Consider the following 26,020-nt stretch of genomic DNA (forward strand, 5'->3'; position numbering starts at 1 on the left):
ATTTATTTTTATGTGGTGCTGAGGATTAAACCTAGTGCCTCATACATGCAAAACAAGCACTCCACTGCTGAGCCACAACCCCAGCCCTTGTCAAGGTTTTTAAACTCCATAGAATTATTTCAGTTTTTAGTCTATAAAATGTGAATAAAATATTACATTAACTTTTCTCAAAGAACTGTTGTGAGAATCAATGAAACTGCCTCTAAATAATATGGAGCTCTAGTTCTCTCATGGTCTATACTAGAATGAAAGAGCTCTGTGAAGAGTAAGAGCTTGATAATATCGTTGATAAAGTCTTATCTTTTTTTAAAAACCTAAAAACTTAAAAAGAATTAAACTAGCACAGAAGAGGAATACTCAAGCTGGTGGCAGGGGAAAGTAATGACATTTTCTAGCAGAGATGAGTTTTGAATTATGACTACCAGTTAGGGAAGCAAAGGTGGAGGAGAGAGAGAGGCGAAGAAATATTTAGCATATAAAGTCATGTCTTCAATGTGGTGCTTAGAAACCCCTTTTCACCTTGGGTTTCCTCTGAGAAGAATCTTACTCTTTCTTAAAAGAGCAAGTAGTTCAGCAAAACAACCAATAAAAGTCACACAGCCTGGTGTAATGGTGCATGCCTATAATCCCAGAAACTCAGAAGCCTGAGGCAGCAGGATGGCATGTTTGAGGCCACCCCAGTCGACTTAGTAAGACACTGTCTGAAAACAATGAGCTCAGTGGTAGAACTTTTGTTCCAGTTGAAGTATGCACATTTTTTCATGTGTACATACACAGTGGGATTCTAGCTATCAAGGTGTAAAGTCTGATATACATTGGCTTGGTGTTTAGGATGCCCTTGGTATCAATTTCAGCTTTGTCACTTCCTTCAATTAAGTCTCACTGTGAACTATAAAATCTCTCAACAACAGAGATGACTTGTACAAAAACTATATATGCTATTGATTTCCATTTGTATTAAGTGGGGGCAAAACTGGCAAAGGGAAAGAGACATGCATAATGGAGAGTAGGGAATAGGGAAAAACTTTTGGATCCTAGTAATGTTTTATTTCTTGACTTGGGTGGTGCTTGCTTTATAGTAATTCATTAAGCTATAAATTTGTATTTTATGCCCTTTTCTTTAAGTGCTAATATTTCACAATAAAAAAGTAAAAAACAAAAGAAGCAGGATACTCCAGAAAAAGAGAAATAACATCGATGAGAGTGAAAGGAAGGAAAATAAACGCAAGGTTGCTTGAGGCAACTGCACAGGATATTAATGTTAAGCAGAGAGACTTTATGGAGAAGTGGCAGGAGATAAGTACAAAAAATTAGTTTAGAATATCCTGCAACAATATTCTCTTACAGAAGGCTACTGAGGTTGTTTTTTATTTTTTTAAAATAGAGATTAATCTCATAATGATCTGCAGTGTGCAAAAGAGAGGGAAAAGATGAATGGCATGGGCATCTAGGAAACAGCAGTGTTAAAAAATGGCTGAGTGGAAGTAAAAAGCAAGCCTAGAAAGCCTAGTGAGGGCTTGTTGACCAGATTACAGAGATTAAAAGGATGTGGGGGATAGTGAAATGTCAAAGATGAACTCTAAACCAAAGTGTCTACAGAAATGCAGTATCACTGAGAAAAAAGTGGAAAGCAAAAACTGAGCAAGGACAAAATCAACAGCTTCAGTTTAAGAGAATATTCAGTTTAAGCAGAATATTCTAAATGCAATTATTTAGGGAACACAGGTAAGTAGAATAAAAACCTATGATTATCAGAAGGTAAGGAATAAAAAAGACTTCACAAAGAAGACAGCATTATCAAATTAACAGACCAAAAAGTGTGAGGAATAAGAAGAGCTCAAAAATCACTCTAGGGAACCATTTCAATGAACTACTTGGGACGAAAATCACACTGAGTTAAAAACAAGTGACTCATTAAGAAATAATTAGCTGGGTGCAGTGGTGCAAATGGAGCACAACTTTTCATTTCTCTGGTTATATATGATGCAGTCACACTATTTGTGCAATCATATATGTACACAGGGTAATAATGACCATCTCATTCCACCACCCTTCCCACCTGTAACCCCAACTTGGGAGGCTAAAGCAAGAGGATTGCAAGTTCAAGTCCAGCATGGGCAACTTATTAAGACCCTGTCTCAAAATAAAATTTATAAACGGCTGGGGATGTGGCTCAGTGATACAGCATTTGCTTAGCATGTGGGAGGCCCTGGGTTCAATGCCCAGGATGGCAAAAACAAATAAACAAGAGGAATTAGTTATAGATCATGATCAAAGAGTGATAAACATTTTGTAGGAAGTAGCAAAGATGAAACCAGATGCTTTTTTAAAAAAAAAAAAAAAACTAGAAGAGGGCTGGGGATGTGGCTCAAGCGGTAGCGCGCTCGCCTGGCATGCGTGCGGCCCGGGTTCGATCCTCAGCACCACATACAAACAAAGATGTTGTGTCCGCCGAAAACTAAAAAAAAAAAAAAAAAAACTAGAAGAGATCCACACACTTGGTGTTTGTTTGTTTTGTTGTTCCAATTAGTTACACATGACATCAGAATGCATTTTGACTCATTGTACACAAATGGAGTACAACATTTCATTTCTCTAGTTATACATGATGCAGAGCCACACCATATCATACATGTTCATAAAGTAATAATGTCCATCTCATTCCACTACCTTTCCCACCCAGTACCCCCTTCCCTCCCCTCACTCCCCTCTGCCCAATCCAAAGTTCCTCCATTCTTCCCTTGTCCCACTCTCCTTTATGGATCAGCATCTACATATCAGGAGAAATCATTTGGCCTTTGAAACAAAGGCTTTTTAAAAAACAAAGGGTAATCCAGGCATACTTCAAAATAAAAACTTAAATGAAAAATAAAGTCGGTGAAACAATTTAATTTTTTTCATGCATTTTATTTTTATTAAGAAAAGAAAACAGTTGGCTGGGGCTGGGGCTTAGCAGTAGTGCATTTGCCTGGCATGTGTGAGGCCCTGGGTTCAATTCTCTGCACCAGATATGAATAAATAAAATAAAGGTCTATCAACAACTAAAAAAAAAGTATTTAAAAAAAGTGGACATGTGAAGGAAAAAAAAAAAAAAATAGTGACTTGCCCAGGGTCAGGAAAGTAAAATGATTTGCCCAAGTTCACACAGCAAGTCAGTGATAGACATTAGTTTCAACCTTATCACTTTAAAAAAAAATTTTTTTTTAGTTGTAAATGGACACAATACTTTTATTTTGTTTATTTATTTTTATGTGGTGCTGAGGATTGAACCCAGTGCCCCACCCATGCAAGGCAAGCATGTTACCACTAAGCCACAATCCCAACCCTCAACCTTACCACTTTTTAAAAAAATAAATTTTTAGTTGTTGATAGACCTTGATTTAATTTATTTATATATGGTGCTGAGAACCAAACCCAGTGTCTCACACATGTTAGGCAAGCGCTCTACCACAGAGATACAACTCTAGCCCCTTAATCTTACCCTTTTTTGAAAACAGACTTCCCATTATACCAAATGCTGTCCTGTGGAGGGTACAAACTACAAGAGTCACAACAAAATCTGTGAAAAAGGAATCAACTATATGTATTCTTTTTTTTTTTTTTTAAGTGCTGGGGATTGAATCTGGGGTGCTTAACCGTTCAGTAACATTCCCAGGTCTTTTTATGTTTTAAGACAGTGTCTTGCTAAATTGCTTAGGGCCTCACTAAACTGCTGAGGCTGGCTTTGAACTTGAGTTCCTCCCGTCTCAGCCTTTAGAGCCACTGGGATTACAGCATGCGTCACTGTGCTGGGCTAGATGTATTCTTACTATTTTATAAGTATTACATACCCTGTTAGCAACCAGTTGTACTTTAATTTGGTTAAACAGATGCCAAAACCTATTACAAAAAGGACTCTTAGGGGGCTGGGGATATAGCTCAGTTGGTAGAGTGCTTGCCTAGCATGATAAGGCCCTGGGTTTGATCCCAAGCACAACAACAAAAAGATCTCTTACTCTCATTCCTCACTCAGCCTTCAAGATACCTCCGGTACCCCCAAGAAGGGCATTTTACCCATTCCAAGGGCTCATTGATTTTTATCAAAACCTGCTTTTCAGACTGTGATGAAGGTCACATTTAGGAAATGGAGAATGTATCTATCTACTCACCTAATCAAAATTATATTGACAATTAAGGCAATTTGGAACTTGCTTGGCCAAAGAGTAGTTAAAACAAAGGGGTCTGTTTCACCTCAATTACTAGTTCCAACTCCCTGATCAGCTGTACATTCTAAGTATTGATTCCACCCAATTTCACAGGTTGCCACCATTGAAATGAAGGCCTCAGGTGATATGAAATATTGAAATTGGGAACAGAAAAATTTGAAATTTCATTTACAAACAGATTTTAAACATAAATAAATACAAATCAGAGGAGCTTTCCTCTATTCATATACATTCCTACTTTATTGCATGGACCACTATAAAATTCCATTTCTGCCTGGGCATGGTGCACGCCTGTAATCCCAATGGCTTGGGAGGCTGAGGCAGGAGGATCATGAGTTCAAAGCCAGCCTCAGCAATGGCAAGGTGCTAAGCAACTCCGTGAGACCCTGTCTCTAAATAAAATACAAAATAGGGCTGAGCATGTGGCTCAGTGGTTAGCCCCTGAGTTCAATCCCCATATGAAAAAAAAAAAATCCATTTCTGGAGGTCACATAATGTAGTTCTTCATGAGACATTGCTAAAGAATGGCATTAGTTGAATGAAAACAAGTGAGCAATTCACAAGACTAGTATGAACTGATAGGAAGAATAAGTACTAGTGTTCTACAGCTCAAGAGGGTGACTACAGTTTACAACAATTTATTATAATAAAGAACTACAAGAGAGGAGTTCAGTTTCCCAATATTAAAAAAAAAATGAACATTTAAGAAAATGGAAATGTTAATTACCCTGATTTGATCATTATACCTTATATACATGTTTCAAATTGTCATACTCTACCCCACAAATATAATTAAAATTTTGCTTTAATAAGATTGGTAAGGGAGCTGGGTGCCGTGGCTCACACCTGTAATCCTAGAGACTGAGGCCAGCCTCGCAACATAGTGAGACCCTAAGCAACTTTACAAGATCCTACCTCAAAATAAAAAAAATCAAAAGGGCTTGGGATGTGGCTCAGTGGTAAAGTGCCCCTGGGTTCAACCACTGATTAAAAAAAAAAATTGGTTTCAACCGAATGTTTGGGAGTTATCTTTACTGATCACTGAAAGAAAATGGCAAAAAGACAAAAAAATTACTGATGCCATTAACTGCTTAGGCCTAAAAACAAAGGTGAAACAGATCACAAATTATAAATAGCTGAAGCCACAGGAAGTGAATCCAGGGGAAATGCCACCCCTCCACTCAACATTCCAAATAAAGATGGGGGCCAGAAAATAAAACAATTCTAGTTCCTTCCTCTCTCCTATATGCAGGAATCTTTGAATCAGGAATCAAGTTTTATTTGTGATGAAAACAGTTTTTATTTTCATTGCAAATTTAGGTTTTCCAGTTGGAGAAAAGTACTTGCAAAGCTGTGGTTTGTCCTATATAGACTGACACTGAGAACTTTAAGTATTCCTTATTCACTTATTAAAAAAATGATTACTTTGGAAGGCACAGCAACTTATCCTAAAATAAAAAGGGTTGGGGGTATGGCTCAGTGGTTAAGCACCTCTGGGTTCAATCCCTGGTACCAAAATAAATAAATAAACAAATAATAATTTCAAAAACTTTAAGTCTGAGGAAAAAAAATGAGAAGTTTTAGTGGGCAAAGAGTGAATTCTGCAGCTAGACAGAGAGGCAGAGAAGGAAAGATTACCTAAAAAAAGTTATCACTGGGACTGAGCCTTAGTATAAAAAGTATATCAAAGGGGATTCCAGCCAGAGGAAATGCGAACAGCACAAGCACAGATTTGCTGGCTGCAAGTATTTCAGTGTGCTTTATGAACATGGTATCTGATGTGGACAGAGATGAGGGGCAGCTATGAACACTAAAACTGTGATTCAGAGGTTAAACTGACACAGGGAATCATTCACTAGGGAGGCTGCAGGCATGAATGATCCCCAGGACCACCAAAAAAAGAGAGTCTATATTTAGTCTCTATCAAGAAGAACAAAGAGAGAAAAAACAGTGCTCTAGGGAGGAAGGAAAACGAGGATAACATAACGCCAGGGAAGTCAAAGAAACAGCTGTGCAAAACCAGGGGCAGTCAACAGTGCAGAGAAACTGAGGCATGAAGTAAGAACAGGCTGAAGGATGAGGTTACCCGAGGGAAAAACTACAGGCAGGGCTGGGAATGGAGCTAGATCCAATGGGTAGAAAGTTACTAGGTCAAAGATTTCAAGTCAGAAGAAGGAAGAACTTGGTAACAGTCAAAGCTTTTCTGTTGTGGTAAGGTAGTGAATACTTCATTTATAAAAATATGCTAGTGTTCATTTGTTAGGTCACGGTAGATGACCCCCTTTGGGGACCTCTATGCAACACTGAAACACCTAGTAGTAATCAACATAAATATTTTAATGAAATATTTTTAAAAATCAGGGTTCAGTGATAGACAGTGTGCCTAAACATGCATGAGGACCTGGGTTCCATCACTAGCACCAGGGATTAAAACAAAAAAATTAAAACTAAGTTGGGTGCAGGTAGGCACCCGTAATTTCAGTGACTCAAGAAACTGAGGCAGGAGGATCGAAAGTTCGAGACTAGCTCCAGGAACTTAGAGGGACCCTGTCTCAAAATAAAAAGGGATGGGGACATAGCTCAGCGGCAGATACCCTTGGGTTCAATCCATAGGGCGGAAGAAAGGAAGATACAAGAACAAAATAACAAATTACAAACAGACCAGGGGTTTGGGAGTGTAGGTCAGTGGAGAGGACCTGCTTACTGTGTGTGAACCCTGGTTTATTCCCCTGCCCAGCAAAAAAAACAAAATACAATCAAAACAAAAAACAAATGAAAGACCAGTTTTCCTTTTGCCTTGTATGGCACTAATACTGATCTTTTCACTGATTATTATCAGGAATCATCTGAAGGCAACCTCAGGCTTATGAGAGAAATGAACTAGATTTTAAGAAAAGGTAGAAACAATTACTCTTTTGAAAATGTTTGGTTGGTGAAGGAATACCCATTTTGCAAGTGAGGAAACTGAAGCTCAGAGAAGTGACTTACTTACCTAAGGACAAACCAGTTGAAAACACATGGGGAAACCAGGAATCAAACCAGAGTTTTTTGGCCCTTTCTGCTCCACAGTAGATTTAGCTAGGTGGAGACTTGTGGTATATATACACAAAAATGGAAGAAATTCCAACAAATTAACTGGGTACCAGAAGTACTTTCACAGTGAAACACTTCCATAAGCAAACCAGACAAGAAAATTTTCTAGAAATTCCTAAGGGCAAGCTGTATCCAAACCAGAAGTCTAAGAAAGCCACAGGAGGAGGAGCATGGACATGACATGGATGGCTGTCCTCTCCAGGGCCTGGAGAGCTCCTGAAATCCTACTCAGTAAAATCTATGAAAGGCTGTGACTATCTTCCCAAGGTATGATCATAAAAGAGCATTAAAGTGAGGCCTGAAAGATACTGAGCATGATTTTACATGAGGAAGACTGACTATATGAGATCTAATTTTTGTTACAATTTACTTGTCCTGAACAGTTTATGGTTTAAGGTTACATTAATCTGAAACTTCCACAACTAAAAACAGGTGCTAACATGGGATATCCTAACATGGACAACAGAGAAGAAAAAAAGATGGTTCATAGATCTAGTCTCTGTGTATATGCATATGAACCCAGGGCTTCATACCTGCTAGGCAATCACTCTACCATAGAGCTACATCTTCAGTCCCTTCTAAATTTTATTTTGAGACAAGGTCTTGCTGAATTGCTGAGACTGGCATCAAACTCATAATCCCCCTGCCTGAGTTGCTGGGATTACAGGTGTGAGTTACCACATCTGGTAGTATCTCTGAAACCCTAACCCACAGGTAATTGATATAAAACGGTAAATGAAGACAGTAGAAAGCTCTCTGCTCTTTTGTCTGAAGTGTGCTGTAAGGGTTATGACTCTCCCTGCATGGGAGAATTTGGCATATCAAGCAGTCATCTACCGCAGCCTAAGGAATGAATACCAGCATACTTTCACTACTACAGAACAGCTTTGATTAAGTTTTTCCTTATTCTGTTTGGACATTTTTTACCCTATAACTTTTTACTAGTGCACTAAATCTAACTCCATTCTCTGGGCCCTAGGAACAATGGGCTGGGGGTGTGGCTCAAGCAGTACCGCGATCGCCTGGCATGCGTGCGGCCCGGGTTCCATCCTCAGCACTACATACAAAGATGTGTCCGCCGAAAACTAAAAAATAAATATTAAAAAAAATTCTCTCTCTCTCTCTCTCTCTCTCTCTCTCTCTCTCTCTCTCTCTCTCTCAAAAACAAAACAACAAAAAAACCACCTGGCAGAATATGGGCTAAGTTATAAGGTCCATATAGGACAGAAATATTGGTTAGTTTTATATACAAAGGAAACCCTAGGGAGAACTTTGATCTGTGAAGGAATGGATGTACAACCCCTAAGTGAATGAGCCCTCTTCACATTCCTGCCAGCTGTCTCCTTGCAAAAATGCTGAAAGAGACTAATAGACTTTGCTAGAAAGAAACATAGTTCTGTCTCAGAGTTAGAGACCTGGATACTGGAAGTTTAACACAAAAGAAGCTGCTGCTAGAATTTAGGGCAGGCATGCTGTAGCTTACTCAACACTACTACAAACTGCCAGGTACCATGGAGGGAGAGGTGTCCATGAAGTAGTTCTAAGAAAGCATATTCTCAACCAAGGGGCCACCTGTCCTCTAGGGGACAAAAAAAAAGGGGTCTGCTGTATTTTTTTTTTTTTTTTTGTAACAGGGACAATACAGTCTTAACAATATCTTATCTAGACTTTTTCACTAGTTTAGACTAAAGGTTTCTTTTGGCTTTCTATGGCAGGCTGTGCTCCTATATTTTACTGAGATAATCACTGTAACTTTATTTACATCTTGTGTAATAGTTGATGACCCAGGGATCAAAGCATTATAATGCTGGTGGATGGGTAATTTTAGGTGCTTTAAGTTTCTTTTATAATTAGCACACATTAAAATTGAATTTTGTGAGGGAAGGGGTAAACCGTTCTACCACCACCACAGCCAAGATACAGAATAGTTTCTCTATCCCCAAACCACTCTTCATTATACAACTTTGTGGTCATACCATTATTTTATTCCTAATCCCTACACCACCACTGATCTGTTCTGTTAATTTGGAGAATGTTACCTAAATGGAATAAGAGAGTTCGTAAAATATGTTTTGGAGGGAAGAGTAGTTCCGGGGGCCTCACACACGCTAGGCAAGCTCTCTACCACTGAGCTATACCCATGTGTATACCCAGTTCTCTAGGCTACTTCTGAAGTGCCAAACTGGAGGAAAATGTGAACATAGTTTCCCCCCCACCCCTCTACTACCTCAAAAGTTATGCAGCTGAGATGCCCACATTTGGGGGAAATTGCAAGGGTCAGCACATCCTTAGTGCAATGGATAAGCCTTGCCCTGGAAAAACCACCTTGGTGATCATGGTGTCTCCCCTGCCAGGTAAGTACTGTGTGTAAACTTTTGAAACTGGCTTCTTTTGAGATCCATCCAAAATGTTACATGCATCAACAGTTTTTTGTTTTTTTTTTAACTGCTCAGTAGTATTCTGTGTTTGCTGATCCATTCACCTCTTGAAGAACATCTGTATTCTTCCAACTTGGGGTGATTTTGTAAAAAGCTGCCATAAACACTTGTGTACAGGTTTGTGTGTGGATCTAAGTTTTCATTTGTCTGTGGCAAATAAGTAGAATTACAGGGTCATTAAGGCACAGTTCACCCTTTTGAGAACCTGTCAAAGTGTTTCCTATAATGGTTGTATCATGTGCATTCTCATTTTAATAAATGAATGCACTGCTCCACATTATCCCCACGACATGATATTGTCATTTTTTATTTTAGTCATGCTAACATGTAGCTTTAACTTGGGCTTCTCTAGTTTAGTTGCCAGCCATATCATCTTGGGACAAGTATTCATTCAAGTCTTTTGAACTTTTAATTGGGTTGTTCTCTTACAGAGTTTCGAGAGTTCTTTATGCATTTTGGATACAGGTTCTTTTTTGATAAGTTTTCTTTATAAATATCAAATGACTGAAGATGGACAGGAAGTACAATTTCTAGTTACTGAAGTGGTTTACTTACATTTCCATGAAATTCTAAAATCATAGTTTATGCTTTATACCTTTTACCACTCCTAGTCCTCATTTTTTAAAAATAATTTTTAGTTGTCAATGGACCTTTATTTTATTTATTTATATGCAGTGCTGAGACGCAAACCCAGTGCCTCACACATGTAGGCAAGAGCTCTACCACTGAGCCACAACCCCAGCTCCTCCCAGTCCTCTTTGATAATCAAGGGGGTTTTCACACAACTCTGCAGTGCTTTGGGGGATTTAGGAATGTAAAGCAATTGAACTGCTATATTATGATCTAGTCCTCTGTAATCCTCTCCCTAGATATAAATTGCTTTTATTTTTTGCTTGAGAAAGGATTATTTCCAGTGTGTGGCACAATTTGTTGAGGAAGGGCAGAAATAAGTGAGGCCAGAGACAGGCTAGAATCTGATCATACAGCAAGCACTACAGACCATGGATTTTATTTCCTGTTCAAGAGGTAGTGATTAAAATATTTGGAGAAGAATTTTTGTTTTATTTATTTGTTTTTCTTTTCTTTCTTTAGATTTTGAGACAGGGGTCTGCTTTGTTGCTCAGGTTGTCCTCAAACTTATAATCTTCCTGCCTCAGCCTCCTGAGTAGCTGGGATTACAGGCATGAGTCATCATGTCCAGCCTGAGCAGAAGAATTCTTATTAAATATCCTTCTGACTCCATTATAGAATGGATTGGAAAGTGAGTATAGGGAACTAAGGAAAATTAGAGACACCAGTTAATATATGAATAGTCATCTCAGTGAGAGATGATGGTGGCTTAAACTAGGGTGGTAATAGCAGCAATGAAGAGTAGATTTGAGATCTATTTTGGCCGGGAAAGTGACAGAATTTGCTGACGGAACATAAAAGAAGATAAAGGAATTAAGGGACGATTCTGAGTTTTTAGTCTTGAACAACTGAAGGATTTTGGTTTTGTTTACTAAGATGGGAGAGATTATCCAAGAAAACTTGCTGATATGAGGGGTAGGTGTGGAGTCCAGAATTCTGTTTGACTTTAACAAGTTTGAGATGCTTGTTAGATACCCAAATGGAATTGTTAAACAAGCAGTTGAGATCCAAAAGTCTGAAGCTAAATGGAGGTTTTAAATTAAAGATAGACTTTTGGGAATTGTCCCAATCAAAGGCTGAAGTCACCAAAGGAGAGACTATTAGTAGAAAAGAAGTCAAGGGTCTAACTCCTGGGGGACATGCCAACATTTAGAAGACACCAAGAGCAACAATAAAATAGACTAAGAAGCTGTTGGTTTGAGAAATAGGAGGAAAAGCAGGAGACTGGTATCCTGGAAGCCAATCAAGGAAAGAATTTCAAAAAGGAGAGAATTCAGATAATGGCCAGTTTCTTTCATTCATCAGCAAACTTTCCCAAGTGCTTTCACTGTATAAGACTCAATGGACAGATACAGCAGTGATCAGGACAGATAAAGTGTCTCTCTGCCTAAAGGTTCTGTATATATTTTAAGGATTTCAATGTGAAGTTGTATTAGGATTCTGGGAGTTCCCATCCTTAAATTTCAAGAACCTGCCTTAATATTCCTGATGATTCTAATTTCCCCCATTTTTGCAAAGAGACATCAATTTATTATTAGAATAGAAAGTTCAGAATGCAAATTCATGTGGTTCAGAATAGCAATGACTGAGTGTCAGAGATGCATGAATCATTTAAAGGCCAAATAAAATACAGAAGCAGCTGCAGTATGGGAGTTACTTACACTAACATTGTACAAATTACTTTCCTTCTCTGGACTCAGACACCTAATCACTTGAGTAGGAATTACAGTTATATTCTTTTCAATGAAAAACCTCAATAGCCAAATCAAACTGTAATTCAGTGTCAGATGATGGAATCACAGGATTGTGACTGTTGGAAGCCATAACACTGAAAGTTCCTGTGAGTATATTTGGAAGAAGCCCAAAGACATTTTTTTTTTTTTTTTGGTACATACACTTTTTCTAAAGGATATTTTTTTCATTCATTCAACAAATCTTTATTGAACACCTGTTATGTGTCAGGCACTATTTTAGGAGCTGGAGTGAAACAACAAACAATAAATCTTTCTTTTTCCAATTTGCACCATTAACATTTTCTGTAGCCTTTACCTTTTAAAGCACTTCTAAGATTAGGAATAGTAGTGTCCAAATTTTTTTTAAATTTTTTTTTTAGTCATACATGACAGCAGAATGTATTTTGACATATAATACATACATGGAATGTACATACATCAATCATATTGTCTATTCTATTCTGCTGCCCTTCCTATCCTCCCTACTCCTCCCCCATCCTTTCTCTCTATCCAATCTAATGTGACACACTTTTTTTTCTTTTTCTCATTACAACATCATAGTGTCCAAATTTAACACAGATATAAAATTTAAATAAACCAATATTACAACATTATACAAATATAAAACTATGGAAGCAAAATAGAAAATAACAAATACATAAAAGTCAAATATATAAAATATGAGATGGTAAGAGAAGGCAGGTCAAGGATAATTTGCTTATGAATCCAATAAAACCCTACAATAACAAGTTGAGAATTAGACACAAATCTGGAAGAGAAGGTCCTACAGCCAATGAGGAAAGGATGAGAAACAGAAGTATCTTTATTGGAAGAAATTCCATCTATGAAAGGTCCTGAAAACATAGAAAGAAATAGGTTCCACATAAAATCCACATCTTACTGGTCAATGTATTTATTTCTTGGTCAGCTTTATGCAATTTCCTGGTTAAAAAGTATTTTGTTCATTGCTTGATTGTAGCTTTTTTCCCAAACATTCAGCCTATAGCTTAGTTGACTTGTTTTCAGCTCCAGGGACTTAACTGTAGCCAGTGCATGTCAGCTAACTGTTGTACCTGTATTCTTTGGATATTTCCTAACTAAGCATTAGAATTCTCTTTTTCAGCCCTTAATTCTGGTACTTCAGCCTATAAACTTTTTAATTTCTGAGTCAAATGGACTTTTTCTTGTACAAGTTGATCCATTCATTTGTTATCTCTTGTGAGATCAACACTACACAGCTGGTTATGTAGTTCTTCTTTATCTGTCTCCAGTCTTGCAATCTCTGATTCAAATTTTATTTTTTCTTAATCTGAAATGCCTGCAAACTCTTCTTTCTGATATTCAAATTCTGACTTGAGAAATGTTATGTTCATAGTGAAGCTTATTATATTTGGCTCTATACTTCACTTCTTCATCCAGATTCTGTAAACATTCTCTCATTGGAGTTTCTAATTCTTGTTGTATTTGGGCTCTTAACAATACCAATTTTTGTGGAGTTAACATCTGAAGTTTTATTTCTTCTAAGTCTTTAGTTTTCTCTACTAATTCCCCTTTTAGCTTTTCAAGCAGTAGCTGAAATTTTTCCTTTTCATTCAATAGGCACTTGAGTTCATTTTATAACCTTACGTACTCGCCTTGCAATCTGGTATGTTCAACTTCAACAGTCTGATAATTAGTTTTATGATGATCACATTGTAACTTTTCACCAATTAACATTTTTGGAACTAAGATTCAGAATTTAGTCCACTGTTTCCACCAGGTGGAAAAACATTGGGAAAAGTGTCCATATTGGTAAGTAAGGTGACAACTATGTAAAAATGAGATGTGGCTTTCTTATTTAGTTCGTTTTTCAAAAGTATTTCCCACTTCCTTCTCACTAAGACCCTCAGGAAACCAAATTATACCATACTTGCACACAGTCCTTGCAACATGAACGCAGAAAATTTAATGGTGATGGGTGTTCCTCCTGCCCTGGGAGGATACTTCCATAATTCCAACCATCCAAACCCACTCAACTCTGCTCTTGGAGGCCCTGGGGCTGAGGAATAGTAGGGTTTCCCGGCTCAGCAAGCCATGTCTGGGGAGGTCCCAGCAGCTGCTTGCACCACATGCTGCAGAAAAGGGGCTGGAGGACAGAGAGAGCCTCAGGCTCAGGACCCTGGGGAAATATGAGCTCAGAGAGTAGAGAGGCAGGCAGCAAGGAGCTGATGCTGGGCCAGCCTTCGCCCCCAACATGCAGCCAAAACACCACCTCAGTCTACAGCCACCACCCCTTCAGCACCACAGCGCCTAAACAGTAGTCCCCCGACTTCTACAAGGTATTTTTGGCAATTCTGGTTTGGCTGTTTTGGCATAACTGCATCATGTGTACTTTTTGCCTTTCTAATAAAGGCTTGTAAATTAAACTCAATTGTGGAAGATACTTCTAAAGAGAACTGTAGTCCCTGATAAATCACAATCATGATCATAACAAAATACCACGAAAATTTGATGATTCACATCTTCATTTACTAGTACTCTGCAAGTCTTTTACCTATAATCTCTCAATTCTCACAATAAGCCTATAAAATTAATACTTATAAAATAAGTATTCCTATCTTTATAGGCGAGGAAACTGATGCTCTGAGACATTACGTCACACAACTAAAATGGTGACTGACTAGAATACAAAGCTGGCATTGCTTTTGCTTCTGTAACTACAGTAAAAATAAAACAAGAAAAAACAAGACATTGAGAGTAACTTACTACAAAAACTCCATAAATAAAAGATCATAAATAAATTTTTGGTCCTCTAACACATAAAGTAGTCTCGGAAGTACAGGCGAATGTGAATAGGAACAGTCAGGCTGCTAGGGAGAGCTAGACGCATACAGCTACTATATGAAGATACCATTCTGTACCTGACTGGTAGGCAAATACAGCAGACCCCAGGCATGCAAGAATTATACAGTTCACTCAGGTAAACTGTACCCCTTCATCACAGGCACTCTGAACTTTAAAATTTATGGGGTACTTTTTCACACATTTCTATTTCATTCTCACAGGAAATCACAGGTTCTCATTTTATTTTTATTTTATTTTTTTTAAAGAGAAAGAGAAATTTTTAATATTTATTTTTTAGTTTTCAGCAGACACAACATTTTTGTTTGTATGTGGTGTTGAGGATCGAACCCGGGCCGCACGCATGCCAGTTGAGCACTCGAGCGCGCTACCGCTTGAGCCACATCCCCAGCACCACTGGTTCTCATTTTAAAGTATTTTTTTTTTTTTAGTTGTAGATGGATGCAATACCTTAATTAATTAATTAATAAGTTAGCTCAGGACTAATCAATGATATTAATCTTTTATCTTTATACAGTTGTATAGTATATTAATTAATCAACTAATTAGTTAATTAGTTAATTATGTGATGCTGAGGATCGAACCCAGTGCCTCACAAGGCAAGTGCTCTACCATTGAGCACTGATAGCACCTCATTTTACTGATAGGTATTTTGAGACATTTTTTGAGTATTTATTAAAAGGCAGGAACTTTAGAAATTAACTACTCTGTTCTAAGCATAATATATGTGATTTTTCAATCCTCACAGTAAATTTGAGATTTAGTATTACTATTATTCCCATTTGACACATAAAGGAATTGAGGCATAGAGACACTAATCAATGGAGCTGAAGCTATATAGTCTAAGCAACATGACATTCAGTATAGGTCAATGCTGAGACTTTAATTCAGACAGTCTGAATTCATAGCTATTGTTCTTAATTACTATTCTATACCACTTTCAGAAATAGAAGTGATCAACCTGAGATCACAGGCCTAGCTTGATCCTTATCAACTTCCTTGTTGTATAAATGCTAGAAGTACAGATGTGCAGTGAAGGCTGTGGGCTTCTACTGATGAAGGGAAAGCCATAACTCAACAGGCAGGAAAATTAGGGTAACTCAAACAAGTCAATAAAACCAAGTCTGTGTTTGGCACAAAGACCCAACTTATCATTACAGGATGTGAATGAATCAACTTAGCAGTGAAACACGAAAAGACAGAGACACTGAGCTACTATATGCTCAGGACTAATTAATAATATTAATCCATTATCTTTTATACAGTTGTATAGTATATATTTTCATAAACACAGTTTGGCTCCCTTAAAAGTTAAATTTTATCGCATTAATTAAAAACATAGTCTTTGGTGTGCACCTACGGTCTCAGCTACCTGGAGACTAGAAGTAGGACAAAAAACATACCTACCGCCCTCCCCAAAAAAGAAAGAAAAGACTAGGAATAGGGCTAGGGATCTGACTCAGTGATACAGTGCCTGCCTGGCATACCCACCTAAAATAAGGCCCTGGGTTAAATTCCCAGGATAGGGAAGTACGGGATGTGAGGGGTCTTCAAGGCCAGTCTGAGCAACATAGCAAGACCCTATCTGAAAAATAAACAAAACCCCAAACTCAGTATCCAAACAGAAGGCAAGAAGAATTGTCTCCCTCTCTTGTTCTACACTCATCATGGCTTGCTAGATGCTGAGTATCATACTTTCACATGATCCTTCTAAGCAAGAACATATCCAGAGGTCCAGAGGGGAAGGCAGATGACCAGTGTGATAAGGAACTAGAAATCATAGAATAGTCAGTTTGGGGAACTAGGCCATAAAACTCTTGATGGAAAAGGGAAGGGAATAGGTTTTTTCAGGTTGAACATCCACAGATTACATTAAGATAAGTATGCTGCTATTGTAAGGAGTCATATTTTAGCTTCAAATAAGGAAGTAAGCACTTCATCACTGGGGAGGTGTACAAGCCTATTTAGGAGTCACTCAAACAATATGCTTGATTGAAATATTAGAGAAGTTAAATATGAATTCTTCTAAGTCTTCTTCAGTAGTATTATGGTTAAGACTAAATTCTTATCCCTTGTATTCTTTCTTCCAACTCCTGCCTCTGATCAAGGGTTATCTAACAAGTTTGACATGTGGGAAGTAGCTTGAAACTCTGAAATCAATGTCATAATTCATAATATGACAAAATATATAGGTGCCATCCCTCCATTCATACATTCACCACTTAAATAATATTTTTGAGCTTTGCTGCAGCTTGGGATACAAGACTACACAGGGACTGTGTTTGTGAAATTTATATTCCTAGTGGAGGAAAGAGTTAATATTCCACTTTCCATACACATTTCCATATTAATATTTTTAATGCAAATGTAATACATACTTGTGTTAAAGAGACAATAGATTTAAAATGTCTTCTTGTCTGTCCCCTTCATTTTCTTTCCCCATCCAAATAATCAAAGATAATCGCTTCCAAACTTTTACCAATATATGCAACAAAACATGCATGTGCTAACATGTATGTTACAGTTTTTCAAAAGAAACAGGGTCACATCAATCATGCCACTCTATAGTGTTTCTCTGCTTTCTTTGGCTATCTTCCTCTGACAGTAAATGTAGATGTGTCTTAATCTTTTTTTTATTTTTAACATTTATTTATTTATTTATTCATTCATTTAATTTTTATGTGGTGCTGAGGATCGAACCCTGTGCCTTACACATAATCTTTTAAGTAATTGCTTATTATTCCATTGTATACCTATGTTAATTTATTTAATCAATCTATTATTCCCAACTTTTCACTAACTTTACTACCCTTCCCTTTCTGATCATGGTTTAACCTCTCTGCTATTATTAGAGCCCATCTCCTTTCCTTTTTCTTCCAAAGACCACAACTGCAAAAAGACTTTCTGTAAGGAAAAGGTCACAATTTTTGAAGGAGCCTAATCATTATGAATTGTTTTCACTAGCAAAGAAGTAGCATATTAGCAGAGCAATTAGTTCTAGGAGAAGGCTCAGCAGCTTGCCCCACTGGTTGTACAGCATTTTCCAGGCTAAATATCCAAGGCCCCCTTCCTGACTATTGCCTACAAGGAATGGAGCCTGAGGACCTTTCTACTTGGGAGTGTAAACAGCACCAGCCACACGCTAACTCAAAAATTCTTTCCTTTCTTATCTTCTTAAATTTGCTTCTCTTTGAAACTCTTTCCATTTCAAGCCATTTTAAGCATGTTTTGGGCACTCCGATGGAGACTCTCTTATTAATCCCCATAACAATTCTCTAAGATATGTATTACCATCCCCTATTGTATATATGAGGAAATTATGGCTAGTATAGGTCAAATGACTTTGCCAAGTGAGAGTCAGGTTATTGAAGTTCTTTCCCCAACACCAGGAAGCCTGTAGCAATGCAAAAGATGAAGCCAAGTTTTTATGAGCCATCTGGGCAGCAGGAGATCAGTCTTCAACACACCAAGGGATCCACTTAGAGGCTACAGAAGCAGCAGCGGTTTTTGTTTTTGTTTCAATGGTTTAAAAATTCTACAGGAATTCTGATTGGCCCTATTGACAAGCTATCCAGGCCCTCCTGTCTAGTGACTTCTGACCCTCCATGCTTCTCACCCTAATGAATGCAAGATCCTTGGATCACAGCGTGAGCATCAAGACCCTTTAGAGTTAGCAATGACCTTTACATTTCTCAGGCTTTTCAAAATATGCAAAACAGCTGGGCACTGGGACCGCCCCCCAAACCCTCAACCTTGAAATATGAGTAGATGCATTTTTTCCTGTAATTATGGATTTTGCCAAGTTTGGGGGAAATAACTTTTTATGTGACTAAAAAATAAATTTGAGATGTGGATGTTTTTCAATTACACAAGCAAACTGAGGCATGCAAAAAGAAGATTCTTGCAAAATGATTAATTTCCTCAGTAGCAGGAGAACAGAGAAAAAAATTGACCTGAAAAAAATTGGAGGTGGGAGACTGGCTTCCATACTTATGCCTCTGGTATCCTTTTGTTCTTCCACCTCATTGTATTAAGGATGCTAAATCAAACATGATTGCAATGATGTTTGTGTGTGAAAATGACAAAAGCAATAGGCCAAAATCCCAACCTCATCTTGAACCCTGAAGACTTTTATGGCTTTTCCTTCACTAGGCCCTCCCCCTAATACACATTAAAGACCACATTGTTCAAAAGGGTCATGGTAGGTTTCATACCCCATTTTAATACAATGTAAATGGTAACTGAATTTCCAAGTTTTGTTAGCAATATTTATATGTCCCTGGAAAATGCCCAATAAAAGAACTGATCCTTTGGTTTAAATATTAATGCAGAATTATAATATATCAGAGAGTCAGAAACAATGGTATAAAGAAGGCACTATTTATTTGTGGTGATTATATCAGATTTTGTTACATCATTTTCCCCAGGAAAAAAAAATATGATTTAGAGATGAATTTAAAATATCCAGATGATCTGTGAAATATTTGCCCTAGGATCAAAAAAGTGTCCAGAATATGTCAAGTCTTAACTCAAGGAGTCTAAACTAAATTAAACCTGCTGCTTATTTCAAATGCATGCCTTCCTTCTTCCTACCTCTTATTCCACTTGTATGTCTGCAAGTCAGATTATGGCCCCCCAGTTGGCTTATTACATTTATCCCTGGAAGATTTATTGAATTGGAAGGCTGTTTATGATTCCACTTTTCTTGGCTCTCACCATCAGATGTCACCAATACTTTGGTGGTTTAGAGGAAGAGAGGCAGCAATGACTCCATTACTCCAAAAGTCCCTACCGAATTATTGTCTTACTCCTCTGGAAAAGGATACATACACTAAGAAAGGAATATTATAGCTGGGTTTGGGAATAGGAAAGTTGAAAAACTTGGGAAAGGAAAAGTTAAAAAATGAAAATCTGGACTGCAGTAAAAGAACAACAAATTTGATGGTACTTCAAAAATCACAATCTCAGTAGCAGAATGCTCACTTTCCCAAACTTCAGGTATTTTTGTTTAAAACCCAAATAATATGCATTAATATGTGTCATATCACAACTTCAGTGCATTTTTAAATAAGACCTAAGGTTTTTGTAGATTCCTTCAACAAGTCTGGTTTAAATGACCTCAAAATAACACACTAAGAGCATCTGTTTAGCTTAGTTGAAGTTTTGAGAGCCAATACCAGCTGTTGGGGGAGGGATTTCACACATGTCTTACTGGAATCCTAACTAAATCTTGGGTTTTTTCATTCCCTTAATGATACCTCCAAAACCAATAGAGTAAAGCAAACATTAGAATAAAGAAAAAAAGAAGGAAGGGATGAAGAGGAGAAAGAATAAAAGATTACTCAATGCTTTGATGCATGTAACCAAGACCAAAATGATCACCCTCTCCAATTCAATACAGTATTAGCATGAGGACAAAAGGCATTTAAAAATCAATTTGGAGTTATTTCTGGTGGGGGTTGCCTAATCTTTGCAAGCTGATGAATGAGAATATTCCCAAATGTTGAAAGGGCACTTAAGTTATTTTTTCTCCTTTAAAGAGCAATCTAATTTTCACAGGGAATTCATTCCATGGCATTGTTTTGGTTTTAGGTGTCTGTCCTGCCAGGCAGGGGCCGTGCACAAGGGCTGCATCTATCTTGAAGTGTGCACAATGGCCTCTCTTGCAGCTCTCTCCCTCTGTTATTGATCCTTACAGATGCTCCAAGGCCCTTCCCCCACCTTTCTCCAAATCCCAACCCCCCATTCTGAAAGATAGCTTAAGAAATAAGACTTCCTGCCTAGCGACTGGCCAGGCTGAAAGACCAGATTGTATGACTCCACAGATCAGGCCGGCCACAGTGAAAGCTTGAATAGAGTTAACCCTCTGTGAACTAAAACAAAACATTTGTATGCCCAGCTGTGACAAAGGTTAATTTAAATGGACAAGGGCCCAATATCTAAAACCAGGCAATGCTTTTTTTACAGTAGCATTTTCACTGACCTCTTTTGTAAGCAGTTGATTTTGTTTTTAAGCTTCCCTCATTCAGCTGGGTTAATTCATTTTGCTTTACTAGAATTTTGTATGGAAGATTCAGGTGAAAATTTTTAAATTCACTTTCTTGTTTTATGAAGGTTCTTGTTTTGGAGCTCTAAGTTATTTTCTGCCATTGAAAGTTAAGAAAAATGGAAGATTTAAGAGTTAATAAAAAATGCACTAGGGGAAATTTTTCCGTATAAATCCTTTTCTTCTCTCAGAGCTGGCAGACAAGAACCACTGAGAAGTTCAAACTAGTTGAAAAACATTGAAACTCTACAGAGTTGCTACTTCTAAACTCATGTAACCACCATTCTGGTGCCTCTGCCCATTTCTTAAATTCTTGTCCAATGGAGCCAAAGAAAATCTTACCTCTTAAACTACTACTTTCTGGAAGCTAGTACACAAAAAGCAAAGGAAAGGAAGCTGTTCAAGATAAAACTAACAGATCTTACTCATAATTGGTAATTTCTATTCTTTGCTTCTACTAACTCACAATAAAAACCAATGAAGTAATTCTGGCATGTAAGAAGCTGGAGAACAACATATAAGGAAGAGAGCAAGACAGCACTATAAAGAAGAATGCTATTATGAGGGGAGTCCCACCCCCTGGTTTGTGCATCCCCAGAGTGAGAATGAAACTGCAAAGCTGCCTATGGCAGATGTTAGCCATGCTGCAAGAGGCAGGGAAGCTTTCCCAGGATGATTTCATAGGGTTAGTGCCATTCCTAGGAATTCATCAACTGCTTCAAAGAGTGAGAACTCTTCCGGCTACAGCTCAGCAGTCCTGCTTGTAAGAATTCAAACTCCATAATCTCTTAGACTCCGTACTTAATAAACACAGTGAATCCTTAATGCTAAGACTAATCTTTGAGTTGTTTCTATGGCTATACATTTCTTTCCTGGTCCAAATAATAAAGTTATGGAACACTGGGGTTTCTCACTTAAGTAGCAGTCTACCCCAAATAAAGAAAGTATAATGCTATCCAGTAACTATTAACTGCATATACATACAAAATACCCATTAAAAAAACCTTTAAAAAAGAAATTAGCAATGGTTTAGTCTTATACCCCAAACCATAAAGCATCTAAAGTTCCCCCAAAGAGGATGAGGTTGCCTTATCAATGGCCTCATGACCCCAATTCTATCTATAATTAACAGTACTAAATAAGGCTTTGGCAGATGGTAAATCGGATTAAAGAATTTAAAATATAAACAAATTCTGTCAAGAGGTAAACAATTTTTAAAATGTAATTTTACTATGTACTGGAATGTGAAGTGTAAATTTTTTTTTCACTATAAAATTTAAATCCATCACCCCTCCCTTTTCTCCTTAAAAACATCAACTACAACAATCAACTCACTATAGTTCTCCATCAGTTCTTTCCTGTATTACAAAACATTTACAGCTAATAGCTATGTAATGAAAACTTATTGGCTAAATTCTGCCAAGATACAAAAAACAGTTGTCTGTAGACTTGCCTCCCTTCCCCCTCAAAGCTACTATTTGATCTAAACCTTCAAAGAAAATTTCTAAACCTTAGATTTGGGCCCCAGACTTAATCAGCCCTTACCTTCCCATGTCTCCATTTCATGCTTCTCGGAGTCTGCTGAGAAGTTCTATTGCAGCCATGAAGAAACAGAGATTACAGGACAAGTCCAGCTTGATGACCACCCTTCCGACACTTGGTCAATTTCTTTCTCTAAGCTGGACTACGACAGTCATCCTCACAGGTCAGTTTACAAGCTGGTCATGTGATTACAAAGTTCAGGCTCTAAGGTCACAATGTGTATGGAGTTCGTTTATTACCAAAGGTTATCTAAGTGGAACTGATAGACTTATTTTCTTTAGTTAACAATACAGCTTTGCACATCTCTGAAAATGAACATGGAAACATTTAAGGGAAATATTCTTCTAGTCTTAAACTGAGATCCTAAAATTAAAGGCAGCATTTTAGAAGGACTAAATTTAAGAAGTCCAGTGGGGGGGGCTGTCTTTTTTTCAAAAGCTAGTCTATATTCTGGATTAGAAAATTTAGAGCGTTTTAGCTCTAAAGGTTTTACTTTGACCCAAATAAATGACAAAACAAAAACAGTGTTAAATGGGGGCGGGGGGGGGGGGGAAGGGGGAGGGGGGATTGTTGTTGTTGTCCTTTTTGTGTGGGGGTGGGAGTGAATTCTTTTTTTTTTTTTTGTCATTATAATAAACAATGACAAGGCAATTCTTCTGAGAAAATTAAAATGAGGGACTATTAAGTTGTTTGTAGGGCTCCCTTTAACTTTATTCCATGCCCTGGTTATACACACTAGTCTGAAAGAATATGGAAGAAAGAAAACTAGGTCTGCAAAATCCTTTTATAAAGCAAAGGTTTAGAAATTTCATCCCTTGCCTCTAGCCAAGAGGTTACATTTTTAAAGTAAGCTTCTTGCTTCATTCCTCTAAAACTCCTAGGATCTTAAGTGATTTCCATCATCACACTACAGCCTCCCTGCTTCATGAACCATGCCAGCAACACGCAAACTCATATGTTGTTGGCACAGAGTGAGAGGCTAGCAAATCTGAGCTATATGCTAATGATCTATGATGTCAAACCTTCAGCTATCCTTTCAGATATCAGAGTACACACAAAAAGGACAAGCTTCATGTTTAAGGCCCTGGTTAGATTTCTACCTGGTGGGGGGGCGGCAGGAGGAGGCTACTGAGAAGGTAGAACAGCCCAAAAAGAAGTGACTGATTCCTAAGGATAAACACTTTTTAACTGTGCAAAGTAATTCATTTTATGAAATTTCCCTTCCTCTCTAGTTAAGATTTGGGAGTAACTTAAAGACCAGGTACATTTACAGCAGTTTCAGAAAAAAGGGAGACTCTACTGGGGTAGTAGTGGAATCATCATTACTAGAGGACATTCCTAATCAACAGAGAACATTAGTATCACCTTACAAAGTAGGTCCTAGAAAGAATGTGAACAATGGTTCTAAAAAGGAGAAAAGGCTATAATTTGTCTAAAAATAAATGTTCTGCCACTGCCACCACATCTTACAACACAAGCACACAAAATCTACCAGCTTTCTTGCATCCATGCTAACAAGAGATTAACAAAGATTTTCTTCTCAGTCCCTGTGGAACCTAAAATAGCTCCTGAATAATTTTAGCAAATTGACTAAAATGGGTGAGAGACTGAAGAGGAATGTCTACTTATAAACAGCTTTCAACCAATAAAATAAAATTTAAAAATTAAAAAAGCTTTTCAATTGGACACTTATTTTCAAAGGGCAATGCTCTGTCTTCCTGAAGTTTATCTGAACTTGGTACCTGTGTACAACAGAAGTGTCATAAGAAGCCTCTGTTCTTTACTGCATTAACTTTAGGAGGAAAAGATTAAATAGAAGGCTATCAGCCTGGCTCCCTGTAGGAAGACTGAAGCAGAGACTTTGATTTTTAATGGTAGGGTTTCCTAATAACCCTTCACACACCCATAAGCCTAAAAGCAAATTTTTAACATAGTTTGAAGAAATAGTTAATTATTAGCAGAGCACAGTGGTATACACCTGTAATTACAGTTATTTGAGAGGCTAAAAGAGAGGATCAAAAGTTTGAGGCCAGCCTGGGCAAATTAGGAAGACCTTATTTCAAATTAATTAGATCCCAGTGTGGTGGCCCACACCTGTAATCCCAGCAACTCAGGAGGCTGAGGCAGGAGGATCACAAGTTTGAGGCCAACCAAATTTAAGTGAAACCCTCAGCAATTTAGTGAAACCCTGTCTCAAAATAAAAAAGGCTACAGATGTAGCTCAGTGGTAAAGTACCCCTAGGTTCAATCTCCAGTACTGAAATTAATAAATAAAATAAGAGCTGGGGGTGTAACTCAGTGGTAGAGTGCTTGCCTTGCATTGTGAGGCCCTGGGTTAAATCTCCAATACTTGGCAAGGGCGGGGGATGGTGGTTGTGGTGGTGGTAGAGAAGACAGGTAAGTCTGTTTTGGATATAGAGCATATTTCTTCAGTATTCTCAGTCCCACATGTTTTTGTTTGTTTTCAAGAGTGCTTTATATAGAAACTACTGGGAGAAAGGGTGTTAAGAGGAGTGAACATGACTTTACTGCCAATGTGAATGCAAAAGACAAACTAAATCTTGCCCAAGGCTCCCAGTAAGATCATTAAAAACAACTACAGAGAAGAAAAATCATTTAAGAAGATTAAAAAGAGCTGGGTGCAGTAGTGCACATCTGTAATCCCAGTGGCTCAGGAGACTAAGATAGGAGGATCTAGAGTTCAAAGCCAGGGGCTGGGGATGTGGCTCAAGCAGTAGCGCGCTCGCCTGGCATGCGTGCGGCCCAGCTTCGATCCTCAGCACCACGTACAAACAAAGATGTTGTGTCTGCCGAAAACTAAAGAATAAATATTAAAATTCTCTCTCTCTTAAAAAAAAAAAAAAAATACAAAGCCAGCCTCAGCAACAGTGAGGCACTAAACTAAGCAACTTAGTGAGACCCTGTCTCTAAATAAAAAAATACAAAATAGGGCCAGGATGTGGCCCAGTGGTCGAGTGTCCCTGAGTTCAATCCTGGTACCAAAAAAAGAAGAAGAAGAAGATTAAAAGGACTTCTGGAATCCATGAGGGGAAGGGGAGAAAAAAATAAATCAGCAACATTTTCTACTTGCTAATATTAGCTTTGTAGGATAAAAAGAGCAAATGAACAAAACTGTATATCACTCATCTGTGTTAGTCCAAACTATAAAGACTCTGGTTCCATTTCATCTTCAAGACAGAAAAACTGAGGTCCAAAGAAAGGAAGAGGCAGGAATCATCAGACCAACTGAGAAGAAATCCAAATATCCATTCTGCCACAAGTCTGGGATACAAAAAGGTAAAGAAAGCCCCATTTTAAAATGCTCTATTTTGGGGCTGGGGTTGTGGCTCAGTGGTAGAGCACACTGGGTTCGATTCTCAACACCACATATAAATAAGTGAATAAAATAAAGGTCTGTCAACAACTAAAAAAAAAAAAATTAAAAATAAAATTAAATGCTCTATTTGACACTATTTCCCATCAGATTGTTTA

At 37.8% G+C, this 26,020-nt stretch overlaps 1 protein-coding gene and 2 pseudogenes across 4 annotated transcripts in view; all 3 read right to left on the reverse strand.

Moving 5' to 3' along the window:
• Positions 1 to 26,020, reverse strand: part of Nr6a1 (nuclear receptor subfamily 6 group A member 1) — a 212,088-nt gene that overhangs the window by 39,996 nt on the left and 146,072 nt on the right. The gene's annotated exons all lie outside the window — the stretch shown is intronic.
• Positions 5,289 to 14,030, reverse strand: LOC114094056 (centrosomal protein of 83 kDa-like; annotated as a pseudogene).
• Positions 9,482 to 9,660, reverse strand: LOC114100991 (U1 spliceosomal RNA; annotated as a pseudogene).

Source organism: Marmota flaviventris, chromosome 13, assembly GCF_047511675.1.
Source record: "Marmota flaviventris isolate mMarFla1 chromosome 13, mMarFla1.hap1, whole genome shotgun sequence".
Classification (NCBI taxonomy): domain Eukaryota; kingdom Metazoa; phylum Chordata; class Mammalia; order Rodentia; family Sciuridae; genus Marmota; species Marmota flaviventris.